General features: G+C 42.6%; 1 protein-coding gene across 19 annotated transcripts in view; it reads right to left on the bottom strand.

Moving 5' to 3' along the window:
- The window catches only part of TANC2 (tetratricopeptide repeat, ankyrin repeat and coiled-coil containing 2), a 283000-nt gene that overhangs the window by 182750 nt on the left and 74585 nt on the right, over positions 1–25665 (bottom strand). The gene's annotated exons all lie outside the window — the stretch shown is intronic.

A 25665-nucleotide genomic window follows, 5' to 3' on the forward strand; every position in this document is an offset into this window, starting at 1 on the left:
AACACGGACTTTTGGTGCATAGGATTAAAGCAGACTCATTTCTTGCTGTAGCAGATGCCTGCCCTTTTGCTTACAGCAGCCTAGGGAGGGGCTTTCCTTTATTTCAGCAGCACTTTTTACTTTTTTAGGAAGTCTTCATACAACTTGGGTTTGGTTTGGGTTTAGATGACTGCAGAGTTCTCAAACACAGTCATACATTAAGATTTGCTGTAAATATGAAGTCTCAGCGAAGATTTGATCTTCCCACAAGAGAAACAAAATAACTCAAGTCCCAAAAAAAATCTTGAGAGAGAAAATACCTCCATCTGTACAAAATCTAGGCAAAATTCAGCATTGCAATGCAAGCGGGCTGTCTTCCTGGTCAGCCATGAAATCCAAAGAGCCAAAATATGTAAACTGATCAAATACAGGGACAGCAGATGAAGGACAGTGATGGAATCCCTTCACCCAAAGCTTTGTTAAATCCGGGAAATGATCCGGGAAATGACCATCATTCATTCCTCACGTTGAAGCCCACCCCGGAGTATCAGGGAAGCATGACATCTTGGCGTGCTCCCTGGTAAGCAAGATCCCAAATCCAAGTTAGGCGCTTGCACTGGTCAGGCAGATGAATCCAAGGCACACTTCTGGGGAGTCGAACAACGATCTGGAGCTTTGTTTGAGGCACAAAGCTGAGCCACAGCTCTGACAACACCGCCACGCTAAAGCTTTGATTCTCACCTCGATGATGAACTCACAATCAGAAAACACAATAAATAAAACCCATAGCTCTCCAGTAATGCTCATACACATGCCCTGATCCCATCTCGATCAGAGCCCCCTTCAAGAGGCCTTGCAAAACTTTTTTTTTTTTTTTTTTTTTTTTTGTATTTCTGCCCAGCCCTGGATGAACTGAACTGACCAAGGGTAGCTCCCAAAAAGATCACCATGGGTGCTGAGGGTGCCCCGATGCCAGCTGTGGGTCTGTGCCCTCAGGCAGCATCGCGGGGAAGAGGAGTAGGGTGAGCCTCCTGCTTAGGCAGCCGGCAGAGCGACAGGTTACAGGCCAAACTGTTCCAAATCCCAGCTGACCCTAATTACAGCCCTACTGGGCACATGAAGCTTTATTTTGATCGGAACATCCCCACCTCCCAGCCCATGGGGTTGGACTGGCCATCTACAAAATGTTCCCAACAATATTTGTATGGAAACGATGGGAGTATGCAAGAGAAACTTCCTAAAAACACATTTCAGATGTTACAAAAGAAGCAGCCAGCCTTCTTCGTTTTAGGATGCTGCCTCTGCAAAGTCATAACCATCACAGGAACTCAAACCAACAAACATTTCGGTAACAAACCCAGCTTGCCATGGTTTATCCACACCACGGGGCAGTTTTGGGGTGACGACACAGAGGTGCCACCAGCGGTCACAGCCACATGGACACCAGGGAGCAATGCCAGAAAAAAGCAGAGGTCACCTCGAGCGGCAAACGCACGCTATGAAGATATAATCAGCTAAAGGTTAATCTACACGGAAATGTTAGAGCCTTGCTCGCACACAACGCGTGCTGCTGGGTGACATTTCGGTGTATGAGAGCAACGCTACGTGGCAAATTTCTCATTTCAAAGATTACCTCTATATACTGCCAACTCTACATCAAGTAATAAATATTACACCGCCGACCAGAGAGCTGATAAAGAACTTCCAGACAAAGCATCTGACCATGTTTCTTTAGTTTTAACGTTAGGTCAGTCTTTGGACTCCTAAAGAAAGCGGGCACACCCATTTTCTCTATGTATCAGTTAAATCTGACAACCTGAAAACCAGAATTTCTCAAAGGAATATATTCTATATTATTCCAACAAAATCTAGCTAAGGAAATAAATTTTAACATCTAAGACCCAAAATGAGCGTCTTGCTATTTCCTAGCCAATTATTTCACAACCACCAGGTTGCTACCAAAGCACCAGGATGTTTACACTACGGTTATTGGGGTATAGCCAGCAATTATTTTTAATGACTTACGCTTGATTTATCCCTGCGACAGCACTATTATAACAAAACTGGAGTTTCTTGGCCTTACATCCCACTAAGTCAGCATCTCCCAGAGAAAATAAATTCATAGAATGGCTTTTACTGCTAGACCTCAGAAATTATTTGTCAGCCTTCTGAATATTTACTCAGTGTTACACTGACAGTCCTGTGCAGCCCGGTGTTTTTACACGAAATATCCATGTCCTTCCGAGCAGCCTACCTGTTGGAATTTCTCACCACATATCACCAAGCTTTCAGAAATCTCTACTTTTTATTTTACCACTTACCATTCGGAAATATTGCCCATATAAAATGTAAATGTTTGACGAGCAGAAAGAAGCAAATCGACTCCTCAGAGTGACGGTACAGACAATTTGCTGCGCTGATGGTCTGCACTGAAATATTTCACGGGAAATACCAAGGAACTGCATCCCATTTCCCTACATGTGCTATAGTTCCCACAACTCACAGACGATGCCAGCACGCCCTGGTACTAACAAGCTCTGCTTCTCCTGTAAACACGCACAGCCCTCGGAGGATTTGGAAATAAATTCAACCTTCCAATATTATGATCGTGCCATATTAAAGCATTTGAAATTTAAAATCTTTGCATAGCCAGTGCTTTTTAAATCAAAAGGGATAAATATCAAAGGCATTGTGAGAACTTCCACAGTTTACATTATGGGGCCCATTATAGGAAATGTTATTACAAAAGCCTCAATCACTCTGGGTGACTATACAGTCCCATACATTTTGTGCCCATGGTTTTGGGCAAAACAAACTTAAAAGAAAAACATTTCACCACAATTCCTGTTCTGAAATGCTTGGACTTTGAAACACTTCAGCCTCAGAGGTACAGCATCGTGCCCTTGTTGTTTTGCAATGGCCATACCCCTGGTTCTCTCACCTTGGTCCATTTCTCCTTCGGGAAACTACGCATGTGTTTTCAGAAGAGGATGAAAAGACTCTGTTCACCTGGTTTTGTGTACAAGCGTGTGCAAGTACCAAATCATTTCTATGTTTAACAAATGCACTATTTGTAAAAAAAAAAAAAAAAAAAAAAAGCATCAAATAGCAGGAACACCATTGCTGTTTGAAAGAGTAACAATACCAAAAAAAAAAAAAAAAGTATATAAACCATCACGGAACAGTATTTCTAGAAAAGCTTACCTGCTGCTGCCTTCACACGGAGCTCTCTACGCAGCCACTCCCAGGGCTGCACGTTAGCAGCACAGCCCCACTCTGCCTTTCTACAAACTGAAATTCTCCATATGGGACAGAGCTCACAGCTGCAGCAACCACCACACAACTAACAAACAGATTTCTCTTCTTATTTCAAATCAGATTCATCTCTGACGGACCCGGACCAGGACCTCCAATTAAAGGTACTGCAAAGTTATTAATCCCGAATCATCCAATTCCCGCAGCATTGCAGCCCAGTAATGCTCGCTCTGTTCCAGTGGATGAAACAATCAGTTCTCCAGCAGAAGGCCATGCAAATATCTAATTATAGGCTTCACAAAAGGAAATAATTATAATCTGAGGGAGAGTGATGTTGCAGCTTTCGTTCTACATACTGTATGCAGCCTCCTTGCGAGAACAGCCAGCTCCAAGACTCGGTCACCACGAGTTTAAGCACACAAATAACTTTCCATAATTGCATAGCTGAAAACACATCTAGGATCTGTTTCTGAATAGAAAAACTTTTATTTTTCAGTAGTAACTGCAGACTTGTTTGCAAATTTCCTTAATTTAAGTCTGCTTCCCTTTCTTCCATCCCAATAACAGCTGCCCAACAACCAGTCAAAATCATTGTATTTTGACTAATTTCTATTCAATAGAAATAGCTTAATTGCAGCTAGCTCTTCATCTGCAATTTCGCAGCACTAATATGTACCAGCCATTTTGTTTTCAGCATGTAACACCACGAAACAGCTGTCTCCAGCCTACTTCTCTATTAGCATATCAGATAATTTAGAAAAATCAGCTCAGGAGCAATACGTAGCAGTAATGGCTGGTCTTTATCACGGGTGATAGACTCGTACAGATAAGACTTACCTGATTTTTCTGATTCACTTCTGCTGGCTTTGATTCAGCACGATGATTTCTCTTTTCTTATTAAATCATCCTCGCTAATGTACCTGGGCTATTTTCACACTTCCTGTGCAGTTAACTATTAAGAAGAGGGCAGAAATGCTGTGGTTTCAAACCGAACGATGCTCTCGCTTAAAGTGCTCGCACCGCACATTACTATTTTTTGTTTTCAATTAAAGGGAAGAGGGCACGTATTGGATAAAGTAATTACAGCTGTATTTTACTGGACCGTCTAACCATGAATAATAAACATGTAAAGGCGAAGAAGAGGCAATATTCTCTCTTTTTCAAGGGTGTCCACAACAGGGAGCAGCCCGAGAACAATCCTTCACCTGTTTTGGCTGCCACATCCTGCTGTCTGAACGCCAATTACAAAGTGTTCTCCTAGGCAGTGTCACTGAAGTCAAAAATGACAAGTTTCTGCAGCCAAATTTAAATACATTTGAGACTAATGGTGAAAGCTGTTTCCAGGAGCCTTCTGTCTTTGCTGCAAGGCTTTTCACCAGCCCACACTTACAAGGAGCTGTGATCTTCTCACATTTACTATGCTAACTTGAAACTTTTTTTTTTCCTTCAAGATTTCAACACGTTTATCTTTGCTTTACCCAGCCAGCCTGCAGAAGACATCTCGTGAAACCCGGTCCTGCAGAGCACGCCAGCGCTGTGCAGGGCATGCCTCATGGCTACGAGGAAAATATTCAGGATGCTTTCAGGTGAGAAAAATGAGAGAATTGGGAGATGGAACGGTCTGAAGGAAATGGTTACCTGCAGTCATTACCATCAAACTTCCTTTCAGATCTTAAATAAGACAAAACCAGTCAATTCATAACATTGCCGTTACCTTTTCTTCAAAATGAGAGAAAAGCTCATTCCTCTGGCTGTGCTTGGCAATGGAGATAATTCGCCTTCGTTTGTCTCATCTGCAAATCTCAGTTTTACAGCAAACAAGAGATGTGGAGAGGCTAAGCCTAAGGGAAAGCAGACCTCTGGCAAGCAGCAGAGGATACCTTCAGAGACGTATTGCCATTACTGTAAACTATTTTTAGCATCTATAGATCTGATGCATCATTCTAATTTTATGCCACTTGCTAGTAAGTGGCATCTAGAAAATACGATGGTTGAGGTACACAGAGGAAGCAGGGATGCCATTCCTTTTATTTGGAGTATTTAATTGAAACAAGAAATATGCACTACACAGCTTTATTAAATTAAAACTTAGGTTTTCTTCCTTGAACTGTAGCTTACACTGCAATAAATAAGGGGTGGGGAATGGGTGTGCACGATAAATGAACCAAAGACCAAAACCGAATGACTGAATACAGGCATTATTATACTCCAGTAACTTAAGCAAAAATATTTAAACATGCAATCATCAGACCTAAGAGACAGTCAACATTTTCATTGCAAAACCCTTCTGATTATTTACATTCACAAACACACACAAACCCTCGTGCCACGAATCCCTCAGTCCTCTTTCCATTATTCCCTTTCCAGAGGCAAGGTTTAGCAGCCCAAATGGAAGAGCATTTCCAAAATATATATATATATATATGTATGTATATTTGTCCCTGCATGTTGGCTAGATAGGTAACACTTTTTCCCACTAGAAACCCAAGTTTACAAGTCAAATCCAGCAGCTCATCTCCCCTAATAACGCACTAGAGCTTGCAGTAACAGCTCTGTACATTTTGACTGCATGGCAGCAATTGCAGCCTGCGGAGGAACTCCCAGCTGCTCCAGCGGATTGAGCCCTTCCTCTGTACCCCTCAGCTCAGAACATCCCATGACCAAAGCCCGTGAATCAGCAATATATCAGCACAAGCACTCCACATACAAAATCCTCCTTAAAAATCTGGGTCTTCCTGAAACAAACACTCCTCAGTAACAATGCCACAAGGCGAGAAGCGACCTACCAAGGCTGCAGAATAGAGACAGGTATTTGCTTTTGCTGTTAATAAGTTTAATAGCAACATTATTCCTACCACTGCTTAATGATCTGAATAATACAGAGTTAAAATATACATAGATACATGTGCAAAGCACAATGTAAAGTCAGCTTTACCCAAATCCTTGTACCTCTGTGTCCTTGGGATCCTCATGACCCCCTCATCCCAGCCCCTACTTCCTTCCTCACGCTGTGCAATGACATTTTTATAAGTATCTTATTGAGAAAGCAAGCCAGGAATAATTGAAAGCCTTATTATTCACAATGCAAACTAAACAGCGTATGGTGGTATTATCAATAAAATATGAAGTGCTCATTCCTATGATTTTCCACATCTCAGCTAAGGCTCCACTATTAATACTCTCTGGCATTATTATGCACACAAAACCAAATGAACAGGCAAAAAAAGGTGAAGAAAAGGAGGAGGAAGAGAGGGGGAAGAGAGATGCAGAGCCCGATTCATTTTAAAAAGAAAAAAACCTTGCATTTGATTGCCATAACTAATCACTTAAAAGGTAAGTCTGTTCTAAATGCAAATCAATGTTTCTACAAGAAATTCTGTAAATATTTAAACAGAGGCACACACATTTTCATGTACATTTAAGCTCAGAAGAAAAAAGGCCACCCAGCTTTTCATTCCAAACACCTGCGCTCAAACAACCAGCGCTGCATCCTGAAGCAAACGGGGAAACAAAAGACACCCTACGCCAGCCACAGCCCCGTAGCTTCCCCTCCTCTTCCCTCACCCAGCCAGTGCCCAAACCCACCTCCAAGTTCCGCCGCGGGTTCTTCCCTTCTCACCTCGGAGCCTCTTGCACCGTTTTGTCAGGGGGCAGCAGCCGGGGGCAGCCGCAGGCGGTGGCTCCAGCACGGGGACCCCGCAGGTGCCTCCGCAAAGCTCCAGCCGCAGGCAGCGGCCGCCTCGGCTCCCACCGCCTGATCCCTCCCCGCTGCACGCAGCCCTGCGGCCCCAGAAAGCCGTGATTTTGGAAATTAGCAAAGGTGGAAGTGGCTTTTTTTTTACTAAAGGTGGTAAATGTCGCCTTACAGATTCATTTCAGGGCGACTATCGCATTCGTTTTGCTTTCTTTGAGCTTCCCTTATTGAAAAAGATGCATTTTTTTTCCTGTTTGGTAATGGAAAAGAGATGCAAACTCATTCAGGGTACAAACGTAAGTAAAACTTTAATCAGTGATAGCGCATTTGGTGTTTCCACGTTGTTAGCTTTCCTACGGAGCAAGCCATCTGTCTGGGGGTGAAACCAGCCCCGTTTGCAATATGGAGACATTCTAATTAATGAAGTCAAAATAGCAATTTGGCTTAAGAGGCCCTGGCAATTCATAAACGTGCTTAAGTCCGCCCATTTATCACCCAAGCTCCTCTTACCGAGGAAGGTCACTGGGAGGCACTTGGGGTTACGGCTCCGTTTTCTTTCCCCGGGCGACCTGCAGCATCCCCCCGGCGCCACTCCACGTCCCTGCGCCCTTCAGCAGCTTCGGGGTTTGTCCCTCCTCCCGCTCCGGTTTTCTGACAACAACTTCACCTCTTTAGGAGCACAGCCTGAGTTCATTTGCATTGCGGATACAATTCAACGCACTTACCAGCAGAATTGATTACAGCGAAGTTTGAGCTCCGTTAGAAAAGCGCAGCGAGGCCAGCGCAGCGCTAATGGGATCCATCCTGACTGCAGCCCCACCGTCAGAAAGAAGAAAAAATTGACACTTGCTGGAACTGCGGCTGCCCATACACACACTTCATAAATTCACCTTGAAATGTAAAGGTACACTGCCTACTTGTTAGCTGCCCTAGATGGAGTAACCCCATTGCTTATCACTCGCTCAGGCAGCGGCTGCGAGGCTCACGAAGAGCCACTGCAGAATTAAAGACGAGTTTTTTATTGGGCAAGTCTGTCTGGTTGTGGGTTTTGTTGTGTTTTTTATTTTATTTTATTATTACTGCAGTGCTTGGAAGCCTGAATTGAAATTAGGGTCCTACTGCGCTGGCAGCATTTAGGAAAACACAGTAAGAAAAAACCCTCATCATGATATATTTATTAGCTGAAGTCCTGCTCTTAGCAGACACGCTGCCATGAATACTTCTCATGAATTTCAGACACTAAGTGTGCTTTTTTCCTCGCATTTACAGATGTGCAGGACCTTCTCAGTAAGTCATAAACACCAACACGTGGGCTATTTTGGAACAGAATGAATCCTAAATAACTTTAGACATCGATGACAGAGATATGTACGTTAACCATCTCAACCCTTACGTTGTCATGGGCAGGAAACAGGTACACCTAAGCTAGGCTACAATTCTTCTCGCCTACTTCAGGTGGGAAAAGTGGCACCCTGATTTCTCTCTACTAATAGCAAATCACTATTTTGTCTGGAGACATCTGTGTAAAGTGAATGTTAATAAGAAACTGTACCCTTTGCTTTGCTTTTTTTTTTTTTTTGATGTGGGAAGATGATGGTATGACAAGATGAGCACCTTGAGTCAGAAATTGTTGTTAATAATATTTGGAAATTATATAGCATATTTTATTCATGAACCTAAAACTCCCTACATATGAAGTCCAAACGCAGAGGCTGGTTATACAGCTGGATAGGAAACCGAGGGGCACAGAGCTTCCTAGGTTGCATTAGGGAAAAACAAAAACTGCCAAAAACTGCTCAGAGCTTCTGCAAACACGTAGCAGCGTCAGCGCCGGGGGCTTCCGACGCAGGTCCTCGCAAAGCCGTCCGGGCAGCAGGCACACCAGGATGCTTTCTGTTCTTCTCAGCCAAAGAACTGATGAACAGAGCGCGTGGTTCAGCCTTTAACTTTCCTACTGGAAATGCACAACACAAAAGTCTCTGGCCCCGCGCTTTAGAGGTAACCTAGTGGGTGCTGCTCATTGGCTTTGCTCGTTAGGCGTATGGTCCCTTATGTCAACGTACATTAACTGTGTCCCTCCTGTAACCACTAGCTGGTGATCCTTGACCCTTGCAACACACAAGTGTCCGCATCAAAGATAAAAACCACTTTCTTCTGCCCCAGAGCAATGCCCGGCCCCCATAGGCCCAGGGCAGGCTGCTGCCGTCCCTGCACCCCTGCACTCACTGCTCTATGTCCTTGGGTTCAACCGGGAACAAAGCCAGCGCCACAGAGAACGAAACGCAGCTCTCCGTAGCTCCTTCTGATAGAAACCCACTTGTGTAGCTCTGATGCCTTTTGTACCAACCCAAGTTACGAGGGCAGACGCTCACCTGGGCAGCGAGTTATCCCCCAGCTCTTACTGATGTGTATAGTGAACATATTCGCTTGCGATTACCCCCTTTTAAAATAAATTATATCCATGGAACTGCTGCACTGAAAATCGTTAATAAACAATCAAGTTTTGATTACCACCCTAACGTTATCTGCTTTGTGGATTGATCACTGCTACCCACAAAATACCTTGGCAGTACTGCAAATCTTATGACAAACTTTAGCAAATTTACAGATTTAATTACTACTTAAAAATAACCACAGCGGTCTGTCTCCTGATACATTCAATTATTAAGCACTTTACCTATTGGCAGCTCAGGAACTTCTTCAGATCTTGCTCCTATGGTTGTAGGGCACCTTCTCTTGCCATCGGTTTTACTGCTAACTTGGGCTGACGGCCCCAAATGTCTCAGAAGAGATTTTTTCAACAGCTGCTGAGGTCTGGGGCACCACATGAAGATAACACTAGCGTCGTGTTATTTAATCCTTATTTATACCCTATTAAGTTACAGAAGTCACCTTTTATGTTTTACGGACGTTCCCAGTGTCACGGATGCACACAACAAGCACTGCCATTCCAACACAACGCTACAGGGCAGGAAACAAAAGGGATCTTTGAGGACGAACCTGCTGGCAGCCCACCAAGCACTTGGGGCAGGAGTTTCCTGATTTCTGAATTCTCCCGGCCCTACAGTCAACGCTGGTATCTGAGCATCCCATCATTTTCTATGATGTAAAGGTTAAATTAGGAGATGTAGGTTGGGATTTACTTTCAGAGAGGATTTCTGGTGATTTTTTATCATTTGTGAAACGGATCCTTTATACAGGCTTGTCTCTTTGTTGCCATTGTTTTACAGATACTGTCCACTACTGCCCAACCAAAACCAAGCACCACAGCACAAAGCACTCACTGATCACGAGAACAGTTCCAGCCCCAGAACCGCTCACGTGGCTGAGCGTTTGTACTACAAATAGAGCACATGATGAGCAGACACGAGCGGGTAACACAATAAATTGTTACAGGCTTCTCATGTTGCTTAATGGGATCACTCAAAATTTAAGATTAGTTTTACTTGAGCTCAGAATAGGGATATTTCATTAGAACTCATTAAAAATGTTAAGACTTTGGAGAACTCTGCAATGTTACTTTATGTTGGTTGCAACTTAAAGTAACACAAATATGCTAAATACTGTATGAAGATGGAATCCACACTAGTTAAGAGTATAAGTAGATCATAAGGTAAGATGTAAGGTAAGGCAGTGTAAAAAGTAACTTCTGTGTCAAGAATATGCTGGTTGCTTGGTAGTTTTGAATATTTTTTTGTTCATACCTAACAAGAAATTAATTCACACATCAATAGAGGTTAAGCAGGTCCACTGTCATCTTAATTACAACTCTTACATAGAATAGAACTGCTTACAAACCAGTTTTCTGTATATTTAAAAATCCAGATTTCTCCAGACACTTCTAGTCCAAACATCAGAAGGAGCTATTCTGTTAAAGGTGCTCACAGCCAGGCTTCAGAAGATCCTCCCCTGCTCACCTGCAAATAGGTGGGAAGTAAAACACGAGCACAAAGAAACTGTGCTTGGAGAAGAAATTCTTTAACCCATGATCCGCAGCCAACATTTGTGGACAACTTTGATGCTACACTGCGTTACTCAAGGAAGCTTATCCGTGCGCACTGAAAGGGGCTTTTACAATCGGGAAATGAAAGGCAGGAGCTCGTTCAGTGTTCTCTGGCTACGCCGATGGCCAAGCCTTCCTCTCCGCTGTCAGCGCTGGTTTATCGCCAGCACATGGCCAAGGCAACGGTGCCAGCAGCGGCACCAGCCACAAGGACACTCCGCTCGTCTCCTCTCTGGCTTCTCCCCTCCCAAGCTCCCCCGAGCTCGCTCCCCCTTTCACGGGAGATGAATGGGGCGCTCCGGCCCCGAGCTGCTGGGCTATTCATCCTCTCTGCTGGAGGAGCTGGAGGAAGGCCAGCCACTGGGGCTCCTTTCAGGCAGTGTCCTAAAGAGACACATTTGGAAAAAGGACCCTGCGATAAATCATTGCTGTTGCCAAGTATACTAACAAAATCCTAACAGGCTTTCTGTCTTCAGAAGAAAGAAAGAAAGTCAAAATTGACATTAACCTCTCTTGACCTCCCGTGAACTATGATGCCTGAAAACCTGCAAGCAAAACACCCACTGACAAAACTAAAACAACTGGATAACAAATCTATTACAGGATGAACGTATTAGATATGCTTAAATAAAAAGGCACCTTTTTATTTTTCCGGAATGCTCTGTTCTTTGTTGTTACCCTATTGAATATAAAAGGAACAGGGTGGAAGGCCGTATTTCCATTTCACCTCAACAGCCACTTAAGAGAGCAGGTGATCAGACAGCAGACTTGCAGAAGTGGTGAGAAGCCTATGCACTCCTCGTTCAATAGTCAAGAATTCCTAGAAACTCTGACAAAAGTACAGTTATTAATATTTTTATTTTTTTTTAATGGCCCACATCCAGAGAATTCACTTTTCACAATCAAAAACTTGATCCACTTGCTCGGTAAACTGAAAATCGCTTTCAGTTTAAACCTGTCACCCTGTGGATAAAACCACCACCACAGTTTTGGTGAAATATGGATTGAGGAAGTATTTTTAGTGAGCTGATTGTCACTTATGCTCCCTCTCCAAGGATTCATGGGGGACCAGGAGCTCGGGGGCAGCACGCGGTGCTCTTCAGCGTGCCGCTGGGAGCGCCGCAGCGTGGGAAACGCTTCGCAGGGAAACAGGAAGAAAATTAAGAAAACTGACTTGAATTAATAAGCAAATTATTACAGAAAGGCCTGCTTCAGTGTCATTATGTGCTTACATAGCCTCTGTTTCATCTGATTTTTGTCTCACTGTGCCCTAATTTCCTTGAAGTGCTTTCAGGTGCAGCTACTGCAGTGAACCTGCTTGCGCCCTTCCCAAGCGTGGTGCCAAACGTGCAGGAACAAACAGTTCGCTCCCTCCCAGGCTGCTTCAGAAAAGAAACTAAGAAGTTTTTTACAGTTTTGCATCTACTTTAAAATGATGATGATCCCTCGGGAATGCACCAAGAAAAGAGGCCAACTTTGTAGCCTCTCCAAGGAGCACCCAGCAGAGACACGTCTCTATCTCATGGCAAGGAAGCATCACAGGCATATGCGATGAGCAAAAGGTTCCTGCCTGGTTTAATTGTCAATAAAGGGAAGACAGAAAATAGCTGGATAATCAGCTTTTAAATGGTCAGTGGGTTATCATCTTGCAGGTCAGCCTTCAGAGCAACATTTCCTAGATTGTTCATCAGCCATGTGGGTCAGCCAACAGTATGAAAAGGCAGCAGGAACGCTTAGACACCACAAATTCAGGTTTTTCTTACATTTAGAACTTTGATCTACCCAAGTCTTTCTAGATCCCTGCACTGAATAACATTATTGTTATAAACTTGCAAACAAGTTTTGTTCATGTTACAGGCTAATTTAAAATAGACATTTTAAACTTGTATTTCTAAAAAAAATGCAGAGACAGAACAAAGAAGACTTTTTGTAGCCTCTATTCTTTTAATAAAACACTGTTAGCAACTCTGTGATTAGAATGAGATAACTAAATGTGAACAAGGAATAGTTCGTTGTTTTCTTTTTCTTTAATAAAGAGCAGATGAGTCAATTGTTTAAAGCAGACAAGAACAGCGCAAGGAATAAATCACTTTGACGTCCTACTAATTCTTGTACTATCAGTGACAGAAAGTGTTCTAATACAAATGAACAGCAGAAAAGAAATTCCTGTTTCAATTCTCACTGTTAACCGTAAGAAAAGGAAATTCAAATCATGTTCTAAACTTAAGATTTTTTTCTGAATACACTAACTGGGAGGGGAGGGATGAGGGGCAGAGACGTACAGACAAGTTTATACCACACTTAGAATTTGGGTCAGTCTCTATACTAATCATATCCTCAAAAAGAAAATGATGATATAAAAGGAAAAATAAATCTTTCCACATCAGTACGATCTTGCAGCAACAAGTTCCACAATTCCATCAAGTAGGTCATTTAGAATTGGAAGCTTTAGCAAAAATTATCTAAAATATCTGAAAATATATCCGATATTAAAAAAGAAGTCTTCATATGCACGTTGAGAGAGAAGATCGCATGTATGCAAAAGAAAGTCTTAAGAGGAGAAAATTCTAAGTTGATAACTTCAAAAAAAAATGAATCCTCTTATAAAGAAAAATAATTTTCCCATTAAAAATGTTAGTAACTACTAGATTTTACTAGACTTTATTCCTTAGTCTTTCTTAAGGAATAAAGAAACAAGGAAGAGCAAATGCAATTTCAATAAAAAAATCTAATGATGACACTACAGACTGATTCGCCAACACTTGTGACGGGTACTTTGCGCATCAAAGAGATGCTTACAGGAACGGGGTGAAACGTGTCTGCAGAACCAGTAACTTCACATACATAAGGCTGACCTGGGAGCTGCAACAGACCCTTGCAGAGCCACCCAAAAGTCCTGGAGGCTAGGAAGAAGACACACGAAGAGGCGATTACGAATTACTGAACAGGGCTGAACCGTATTTTATGTCGTAGGATTACAGAACATCCCACCTTGGAAGGGACCCACGAGGACCAAGTCCAACTCCTGGACTTCAGGCATCAGAGCAAGTCACTGATCAGGAGGTTTTATATAAGCCAATGTTTAGCGCACAAAAAAACTCAAAAATAAAAATGTGAATCATGCCTGGGATATAATTCTGGGATGGAGAGAGATGGTTTCAACATCTGTCGATGTAATAAACAAATGCAAGAATCCCCATCAACACTTCCCATGGATAAGTCACACTGAATGTTAATAATATTTATCTTTAGGTACTGAAAAAAATTGTTGTAGGGAAAAAATCCCCCACCTTTGGTGGAAAATTTAAGCTAAGATATGCCTGGACTAAGACAGATCACCAGGACTGAGGAGTGGGATGGCATAGAGATGGCAGATGTGGAGGCAAAAGGGTTCGGCTGTCTGGAGGCAGCATGGAGGAAACCCAACCTCTTCAAAACGCACCCAGCCACGCACCAGAAGAACAGGCACAGCCCGCCTCGAGTCATAAGGCAACGACCTAGAGCACATCTTATTCCACTTGTCAAAGAAGTGAAAAATAATTCCAAAGTAGGCTTTGTTACATTTTGTTCCTAGCCTGCTGTAGGAGAGAACGCTTTCAGCGCTACGGGAGCACCTGGTATGCCCCAAGTGTTTGGCATGTGGAGCACCGAGTCGCTGCGCAGTCTCTGATCAAGGTTCATACAAATCTTTCCTTCCTAGGACAGGTTATGAGGCTACAGACTTTTTAAATTTAATTGCAATATGTAATTGAACAATCTGCAGGACTGGGAAGTCCCAGAAACTTCTTCAGTCATCTTAGGCACCTGTTCTAAAGCTTCTTCGAGCTGCTGCCACAATAGCAGCTCTCTAAGGTGCATTTCGTATCCTATCACACTGGGAAAGCCTTGGGATCTAACTCCTGCTTGCCTTGTAGCCAAATAGTTCATCAATCTCTCCCTTCGAGGTGGTCCCTGCCATACAAAGTATTCTAGTGCTTCTCTCAGAGCAGTAACTACAAGCGTCCCAACTGTCAGCACAGCCCATCCACCTTTTTCTATATCCTTTGCTGCTTATTTTATAACTGGAGAGCTGGAAAATCAAACATTGAAAAGGAAAAATAATGAAGTTATAAGTTAACACCACCTTCCACCCTTCACATACAGTCTCATCTTGACTTTTCTCATCAAACTTAGAAGCTTAAACACAACATGAAATCATCAGACAAGACGTTTGCTCTGCATCCTGAGATTTTATACCTGGGAGTACAGGCTGTTTCTGAAATAGCCCCTCTACCCCACGCAGCAATTAGTTTTCCTTCCACACTATTCTATCATATTCCAGGGATATCTAGAAGAACCTTTCTTCCCCCAGCCAAATATGAAAAAACACAACTTTTACGTTGTAACATTTGCATTCCATGCACTCAAAGTTCCTGTTCTACATTTTTTGTTTTACCTACACTGTAATATATTACACATTGTTGCCAAAATTTTATTCTCACTTAGTCTCTTTGAACCGACTCCTACAGATTAATAAGAGAAAAGAGAACATCTTGATAACATGGACTTCCAAAAGCTAGCTGTAGTTAGCGCTATAAGCTGTGAAAAGCCACCTTGCAAGAGCCTTTTCCCGAGGAGCTGAATTTGTTGCGGAGATGAATCCAACTCACCTGCCCCAGAGATTCACCCGCTCCTGCTGGAGCGCATCAACCAGTGAGACAAACGTACTTGGTTCATCTATCGGTGTCATTTATTGCTTGGAAAATCTTACTGAAATTGTGCCAAGCCACGTGGTATGGAAATTCAGGAGCTAATTAGTAGAGGAAATTACCTAAGGTTTTCCATGACTGACATCTATTTGAAATCCTTGCAGGCAGCATTTCACTGCAAACAGAAATTGCAGTTTCAACTTCCGAAAAGAACAAAAATACAATGCTTGAAATTTAGGTTCAGCTTTTCTCCACTGTATTTTTAATTATCTTTACTGCACATGAAGACGTTTGCTTATTTTTGTGCCCCACCAAGTTCTGCTTACAAGAAAAACAGAATGTATTCAACACAATAACATAAAATGACAAGTGTTCAGCACTTGCGTGTTGATCCTGAACCTATTTGTTTATAAGCATTTGATATTCAGTAAGTTTCCAGAATGGAAAAAAAAAATACTTCTGGTTTGCGTAAAAAAAAAATAAATCCATTCTTACAGATTAGATTGACTCCTTAGATTTAAACAAAATGAACAAAGTCTGTTGCTTACCTAAGTACTGGAACTCAGCTTGTTCCGATTCAAAAAAAAAAAAACAAAGATCTGTTGTCAGACATTGGTGTTTTCTGACTGGTTTTATGGATTAAACAGCTGAATTTTTAAAACTAGTATAAATATGCCAATTGTTAATGTTTCCTTAGAAATCCTGGAGAGGACATTCCACTCGCCCAGCAATAAGACTTAACAAATCCCTCAAACTGTGTGATTTTCTTTTGAAGTGTACCTATTCCATTTGAATTGTGTATCAGATTTTTTTTTAAAGGAATCAGAGAGGACAACGTCACTTGACATGAACAATGTACCTAGATGCTTTGCCTATCAGCACAATGTTTCCAGCACAGTCTTGGATCCATGATTTGTCAGAAAACTTCTGCTCCCTCTGCTGGCTCACCAAGAGCAAGACGATTCCAGGTGGTTATCCCAGCCCCACTAGTGCACGTACCACCACAAAATCCCAGATATATCCAAAATTACACAGTACATACATGTTTTATTCTGCCCCCTTTATACACCTACAATCTTATTGTAAGAGTATAATGCTCTATTTCTTCCTTAGCCCCAAAATTTCTGCTATATTTAATAACAGGCTTGGTGCTTGATTTGCTTAGCACCTATTCAGTGTTTTATTTTGAAGCTCAACGTGTTGACTCACACTGCACGCACTAAAGGCGATTCTGAGACAAAATTATTAACCGCTGTGAGCTCTTCTTCGGAATTCATCATGAGAATGTTTTACATCCAACTGTTTCACAAAAACAGATTGCTCACTCGTAAGGTTGAGCGATGAGGTATTGTCCCCATTTCACAAATGGAAATGTAAAAGGTTTCTACCAGTTTGTGGCACTCGAATCGCTGAAGGGAAAACACCCGAGAGCACTGACCATCCTCCACTCCCTTAGAAGTTCAGCAATTGCTTTCTCAGTCTTCTCTTACCAACATGCTTTTATTTCCGTTCATCCAACAACGAAGTACCTGCCAGGAAAAGGACAAGAACCCAAACATCACGCTGCCTCACACCCCATGTCCATGGGTTCCCCCATCCTACAAGCACGATGCCACGCTGAGCTTGGCCAGGTTCTCCCAGCTCGCTGAGGTTCCTCAGACCGACAGCCCTGTCCTCCAGGGCATCACCTGCTGCCTCCAAGAAAGCATCGCCCACAAACGTGGGGAAGACACGCTCCATCCCTGGTCCAGGTTGCTCCTAAAGATGCTAAGTAGTACTGGCACCAGTCTCGACCCCTGACTGAGTCGCAGAGCCAGTTGTTTCACCACTGAAGACATCAGGCTGCCTGAGCACAGCTTGTACTTGATAAATCTGTGCTGGCTTTTGCTGATGGCCTTGTCTTTCATGCCTGGAAATGGCTTCAAAGAAGTCTTCGGGATTTTTCCAGGGACTGAGGTGAGGCTGCCCAGCCCGCCTGTCTCCAGATCCCCTCTGTGCCGGCCTTATCCCAGCCCCCAGGGACCTCGCTGCTTCTCGGCACATACCTTCATATCTTCCAGCTCCTGACATGCTCCTGGGAAGATATAGGAAGGGCAGAGGAGAGCCCTGGCGAAAGGCATCTGGAGAGTGACAGGAAGCCCCAATTCAAACCCTCACTGCAGCTTTCGTACAGCACTGATAGCCCTTGCATGATAGCCCTTGCTTTCGTACAGCACTGATTGCGCTGATAGCCCTTGCATGAAGAGGCTGTTCAAAGTCATTTAAAGGCTTACCAGCAGTCACCAGGACAGTAAAAAGCCAGTTGTACTCTTTAAGCAGCATTCAGCAGCTACTCAACTGGCATTAAAGAAGCCAGGTTACACAACTGATCCCCAGCCAGCCACCCCAGCTCCCCATGTTTTATTTCCTTGCTCATCCTTGCCTGAGAGCAAAGCTTACACAAAACTCCAATGAACTCCAGGAGCTTGGGTCAGATACTGCTTTCTGTCAGTACAACGCTCAACGGAAAGCACTACGGACAGTCAAAGGCAAATAATTAATTATTCCTTTCGCTTCTGACGGCTCCAAAGCAAGCGTGCCCAGCAAAGGCTTTCAGGCAGGTTTGGAGCAAGGCTGGTGGAGCACAGTACCAGCAGGCAGGCCACTGCCTCTGGGCAGAGCTCTGAAGGGGAAATAGCACAACCGGCCAACATTACCACTCCCTGAGGCCTTTAATTTCAAAAAAATCAATTCCCTTGTTTGCAGAATGGATGCCTGCAAAAAGGGCCCGATTAAAAAACCTCCTCCTCCCTGGAATAAACTCGCTGGAGGTCAAGGAGCTCAGAGCAGCGTGCGAGGAGGGCAGAATGAGATGGATGCCGTAATGGAAACGGCATTCAAAGCAGAGCTGGAGACAGATCGGCCCTGCTATTAGAAGGAACTTCAGTGAATTCATCTCAGCAATCAGATCTGTAGAACCGCTAACGAAGGGACAGGCTTGAGGAGGGCTGAAGCCCGTATAGAAGACCTTGAGAATAGGCTCAGTGACCTAGAGATAAGTCTTGGATAAAAACCAGCAAGTAGGAATACATCTGAGAATAAAACGTGGATGACTGGAGGAACAAAAAAGAAACAGGAGTGCTTGCAGATACAATGATAGCTATCAGAAACAGGGAATCAGGAAAAGAAAAACATCCCCCAGCAGCTGTAAAGGGGACGACCCTGTACAGTACCCGGAGCATGCCTTCCTCTCACTCTTGGAACAAATGCAATCAGCAGAGATGAAACATCAAGCGTTTCTCTCTCCCCTCCCCAAACCCACGTACCTAATTTTAAAATTTAACTTTTTTGAACAAGTGGGGCAGAGTCTAAAGATTCTCTCGTTCCATTTTTGCATTTGTTTTGGTTGGGGGGAGTAAAAGAATGAGCATTTTTGATCCAGGCTCCTTTAATGAAAAGGGATGAAGTAATAGGAACACCACCTGTATCAAAACAGTAAACGTATCTGATAGACAGGGCCTGCATTTCAAATGTATCTTTACATAATGAATAGAGTAGAACATCGAAAAGGGGAAAAAATAAGGAAGATTTTACTATGGGGTTTACATCTGGGGAAGTTTAAAGAGTCCAAAATACAGTATTTCAGAAATATCAGATGTTAATAAACACTTCATTCTTCAAAATCACTCACAGAAAACAAAGACAAAAAATAAGGAAGACTGAGAAGGAAAACCACAAAATTGTGTGATGACCTAACTGAGAGAAAGCAAAAGAAGTAGAAATAGCCCAGATTACAGAAATAATGCAGTTTTCTGGGGGACTGAAATGTTGAAAAAAAGGAGGAAAGTAAACACAGTTTGAAAATGGGGGCAAAGTGAAAAGCTTTATACATGTAGCACAATATGGGAAGGTAGAAGGGAGGTTGAGGCATGGAGCAAGGCTTTAAACATGTCTCCAAAAAGCTCCACGTGCAGAAATCATTGAAAAATGCCATGTAGCATCATGAGACAACAAGCAGGAAGCACTAAGAATTAAAAATCACCCTCCAGAAAAAGATTAGCATTACATCTGTATTTGACGAAAGCAAAAAAGATGAAGAATAAAACAATAAATTAAAGCTCGAGAGCATGGAAAAATCCACAAAGAAGATGTGGGAACACAGCTCGCTGAATGGTGCTTCAGTTAAAGTCACTTTTAGGGCTCTGAAAAGACAAAAGGTGGGGTGAGAACATTCATCGCTTGTTGCACATAACAGGATGGAGGCAGTCTTCGTCAACACGCTTGTTGTTACAGCTGGTGATGGTCATATTTGTGAAAATACTGGCAAGCCTCAGCCTGACAGAGCTGGATTGTCCCCTGCTCACCCCAAAACGCTCACACACGGAAGCACAAAACAACACACATTGACAAATTCTGGCAGAGCAATTGAGTCAGTTAAGACAATTATAAACACAGTAGAGGTCTGAACAGATCTGTCCTGTAAGAAAGATTTATGGGCTATAAAGCAAGTTAGGTTAATATTTGTGTTGTTACAAAGGATCTATGTGTGGGCCAGAAGTAAAGAAATACACGTCAGAATAGTGGGGGGCACTGGCCACTAAAGTTCTCTCCAGGAGAGCCAAGCAGGGAAGAAGCAGGAACTTCATTGTCCAAACATCTTTCGTTTGTCCGGAAAGAGAGCTTGGTACATGAAAGACACACCTGCTGACCAAAGATGTATTCCTTAGCAAGGAAAACACATGCATGGGTGTGCGTGTGTGTACTCACGTCTATCTGATGTACTTCTTCCTGAGCAATACACTAAATTACAGAGATGAAAACAGTGGGCGTACCAGGAGCTTGTGGGAAGGGTCGGTTCCTTCTTCATAAACGCAAGGACGGGATTTCTCTGAAGTCAGGGGGGCGGTGGATTTGTCAACTTTCTCGAGACTTGTCTAAAAAGGAGTTTATGAATGGCTAGCAAGGTTTTTGTAGAAGAAAATGTCTGAATTATTATTTGGATGGAATACCTTGGCCATGTGGAAGCATTCAGTATCCAGTACAACAATACAGTCTGTGCTTCTGATAGGTCTTTCAGTCTCGCTTCCAATACCTTCCTAAATGAAGTTGTCCCAACATCTATAGGGCCCACCAGCTGGACCTGATCACTCAGCAATTTCTTTCGGAAATGAAATCCAAACAGCATTTGCGACCCCCTAAAGCTCTTTTGGGGTAAAAATTACACTTAAGATTTCCAAGAGATCAGACAGAGAAGGAACTGCATGGCGCTCTAGCATGGCAGTGATGAGACCTTCATCAAAACGCTTTTCATCTTACGACGGCAAGAATCAAAAGAGAAGAGCTTTTGACAGGGGCTCTTTTAGTCCTGGAATTAAAATATAACGTGGCAGGTTCCAAAAAGCCTATAAATACATTGGAAGTTGGAAGTAATTGGCTCTCCTGCGAGTGAGGAAAGCAGAACAGGTTTTGCAACATCTATGGCAAAACCAGTACGAACCCAGGCAGGCTCCCAACTTGGACGCCCAGGATAAGCGGCGTGTGCTTTATAGCGGTTAAGAACAAATAAGATACAGCTCCTAACTCACTCAGAAGAAAAAAAACTAGACCCTTTGGGCTACTGTATTACATTAATGAAGGTTACATATCTCTGATAAAAAAAAAAAAATTAAGATGCAAAAAAAGGCAAAAGTACGTTAAGAACCTACCATAGCCTCTGTGAGAAATATAAGGTCCAAGTTCCTGGGCTTCTGCCTCACAAAGAAGTGAGCAGAAACACAAAAACAGGTAAAACACGAACACTTTAGCAGCTCAATTTTAGCAGGTTCTAAAGGGAATTTGAACTCTTATAGGAGCATTAATTTAATGTGATTATTTAAGAAGGAAATAGTCCATCTGCTCGGAAATGAAACAAGGTAATGCTAATAGGTGGAAAGACTGGATCCATTACTCAGGCCCATTTCACTAACAAAATATTGCATGAATACAGTAGTGGATTGATCTATGTAAACACGCCCAGATCAGTGAGTGTTTAGTATAAGCAAGCAAACTATAAATAAATACAAGACAGGCCTAGATAAAACAGATAAAAAGAAGAGAGTACCTCGTAGTCTCTGGATTCAGATGACAGAGCAGAATTGCCCCATGAGGGCTGAATTCGGGGGACAGAGCTGTGAAAATCATATTTCTGGGAAGCAGCAGCCCGCAGGGATGCCTCCCTTCAGCTTCTAATGCGACTGCCTGCCCTGGCTGGACTGTGCTGGACCTTCTGCCAGAAGGAAGAGAAGGATGAAGCATGGCACAGTGCTTTTACACTTTAAAATGAACATGCTTAAGGTAAATTTAGTCCTGGATACAAACTTATGAGTAAGAACACTTTCACATCTGTATCTCTGTAAAGTAAGGTAGCATAGAAAAATACAGGTAATATTTAAGTATACTCAGACCAAATTTCGGCCTTAAAGAGGCTGTTTGTCTGGTAGTCTTGTGGAATCCCAGCCTGTGGCAGAAGCAAATACGTTCTAATCAAAATACTGCCGCAGTCATGATGTGTCCTCAAGGCATTGCTGTAAAATATCTCGAGTGCCCTTGAGTCACCTGAGAATTTTTGTTACGACGATATTAAGTATGTGCACAAATACATGCCCGGAGTTGCACTGCACACAGTGCGCTGCTCTGAAACCCTATCAGCGCAGCTCCGAAAGTACACACACACAAAATTAACCACAGGAGATTACAAAATCTGATGCTGCAGTAGAAATTCATTTATTTTAATTGGCATTACTGCATGTAACTGTACGTTCATCCACGCTTAATTGGTAGTCTTCTTTTATAAATATTTTGTGTGTTCCTGAACCGCAAGACCATAAAGAGTACCAAAGAAAAAAAACCCAGCTGAGTCAAAATAAATTTTAACCGCAGCTCTTCAGAGAAGTTGCTCAGCAGTTTCTGAAGGAGGAATAATAAGAAGGCATTTTACTGTTACCACTACTGGTGTACTTTTAATCATGAAGAATGATCAAAACCACATCATAACATACAGGGATTGTTAGCTTGACTTGACTGACCCTGTTTGCTAACTGCATTACTGCAAATGAAAGAATTGCAAAGAGAAATAATTTCAAAGGCCAGTGTGTTCACTGGATTCCACGAGGAACAAAAAACAACAATACCTTTCACCCTGCTTCAAAGCGTTATTCCGAGACTGGAAAGGCACAAGACTGGAGTACAGGAAATTTAGATACACGCAGTACAACTTCATCCAAACCCACACACACCACGGAGCAGAGCGGGCTGTCACCTACCTACCTCAATTAAAATCATTACAAGGGAAGCGAATCAGCAAGCAAACCCGAAGTCTCTTTCACAACACAGAACTCAGGGTTCTCAGTTTGCTCCAGGTTCCCAGGTATGGGTGCAGCTCTTGCTACGGCTTGCTGGTGAGCACAGCTTGTTCACAGCTGCCTGCAGCTGCGTCCCCAGCGACTCTCTCGCCCTGTCTCTGCCTCCAGACCGTAGCCCTGATAAAGCAGCTTCTGAACCAGGAGGCAAATCACAGCTCCAAAATGGCCAAGAAAGCTTCATCTCCAACAGCGGTTTTGCACTTCAAATCACGTTAATGATAAATATCATTATTAACATCAAATAGCTAATCTTTTTAAAGCACTTGGCTGGAAAAAAAGAAATCCAGAACTCCTAGTTTCCCACCTATACCTCCACAAAAACAGCCCCCACAAAGTCACGAACCCGAAGGCCTGGGAAGGCAGTAACGATGTGGGTGATGAACACTTACACGTGCTAAGTACGAGCCTTAGCGAACTGAAACACTCAGCTCTCGTTGTGAAATGTGTACATTTATTTAAGGGTGATGGAAGCATTCCTCAAGATCCTTTCCTTAGCTTACAGAGAGACAGGGAAAGAAGGGAAGATGAAGAGAAAGGGAACGTGAAGTCCAGGATAAGCAGAGCAAGCAAGACGACTGTGAAGTCGGATTGCTTAGACCAGTGCGGGACTGCTCCGTCATCGCCAGTGACAGGACGACATCCGTTTTTGTACGGCATTAGATAAGTACTCTCCCTTTTATCGACTTTTAAAGCATCGACTTTGTACTTCACCAGAACTGAAAAGCAAATAAATAAAATTTCAAGCTTATAATACTCCATGCCACATAGAATTGTGCTTGAACGATTTATTGATTTTCTCCTTCCTGCGTTACAAAGAAATTAGAGAATTAAATACATTTATTAAAAATCTAGGCAGCAATGAATTAATCTAAGGTTATGTTATATTGTGATAGGCTTATCATCTGAAAAATTATCTTCCAGTGGAGTAATGTTTTCAATTTGGACGTTGTCAATATAACAAAACTTCTTTTTTTTTTCTTTAAATTCCCTCCCCTTCCCTTAAGGAAAGCAAAAAAGAATATTTCTCAGTAAAGGAAGTTATTTCAAAGGCAGAATTGCAATAAGTGATATCCAATGTCCAGTATAGTCATTAGGCATCAGAGAAAACTTTGTCTAATAGAAAATACCATCACGTTGTTTTTCAAGAATACATTTCTTTTTCTGTTCTGCTCGAAAACAGAAGTATTGCCATATCAAATCTTGTTATTTCAGTACCGACGCTTTTCATTCACAAAGTAAGGAACCCACATTTGCAGAGCCGTGCAGACACAATGCATTGCTTTGGGAGATAAGCCAAAAGAAATAGAGAGGAGTGATAACGGAACATCTGACAGAGATCTGGCTTTGTAAAGAAACCACAATTTGAGGTTATTTGTCTCCTGTACTGTTTTCCAAAGGTTGAAAGTCTCATCGGGAGACAAGTTGTACATCCCTGGGCTTTAAACTGTAAAACGTAGTACTTCAGAGATACAGAATCACAAGAGCCATCTGCCGGCGTGTCTTCCCAAAACCCACATGGCTTTGTGTGCGGGTACCTGCCTCTCGCAACAAAAGACTAAGGAGTTGATAAGAAAACAAAATCTGCTTCATCAAACCAGGGACTGACAACCACTACCTCGGGCTCTGGCACTAAGGGAGCCTTAGCAAAACAGACGCTTTTCCCCTGCAAGAGACGTGCTAATTACAATAACAAATGCAAGGAAGTCAACACCGTGATGCACTGCTACAACTTCCATGACAAATGCCTCGAGAGTCAGCCAGCACACGCTGGGCCTCCCACCAGAAGCCCGGCTCGCAGCTCACTGATGTGCGAGGACCGAAATGACAAAGTCAGTGCTGCTACCGGGCGACTTCAGGACACGTAAAGCTGCACTGCTGAAAAACAACGCCCCTCCTTCCCCAGTACTACTTGGGTAATAAGATACTAAACCGGGAAATATTCTGGCACTGAGAGAGATACATATTAACTCATTTCAGCCAAGGGAAAAGTTTATTTTCCATTGCATTATTGCCGTTGTATCTCTGCATCTTCACCATGGTTTCCCATGGAATATATAGATGCACTATTTACATGGACACACAAGCACAAATAAACAATATATCCCAAAATACTCAAAACGCACTGCCAGATGGCTTCAAAAAGAAAAATGAAATAACTCATTAAAAGTTCTTACACTGCCAGCACTCCATTCTTGGAAATAACTATGAAAGTGTAACAAAAATGTTTTTTAAGCACGGCAATATTTTTGCAACATTTTGCTTCGCAGTCAGAATCTCACCTAGGAATAAACGGAATTGTATAAACAGACCAAGACATAGGGACCAGACAGAACTACAAACAATTGTCCTGGGACAGGGAAAAAAGACTAGCAGAAGTGCTGGCTAAACTTGGGCAATTTTTCTTTAATTCCATCTCCCTCCACTTCATTTTTCAAAGAAAAAAATTACTAATATTACTGCAAGCATTGCTAATGTACAACAAATTATTTTTCTCTGCATCTTATCTCCGCAATGAAAATTGAATGTGGTTTACCTCCAGTATTTTTAATATTAAATCTCAACACACTATTGTAATGACCCACGATGATGTTTTGAGTCTACAGGGTCAACAACTGAGTACTTCTATTCATTAATAAGAAAAAGAGACCCAGGAAAACTGAAACACAA

The sequence above is a fragment of the Cygnus olor genome, chromosome 25 (assembly GCF_009769625.2).
Source record: "Cygnus olor isolate bCygOlo1 chromosome 25, bCygOlo1.pri.v2, whole genome shotgun sequence".
Lineage (NCBI taxonomy): Eukaryota > Metazoa > Chordata > Aves > Anseriformes > Anatidae > Cygnus > Cygnus olor.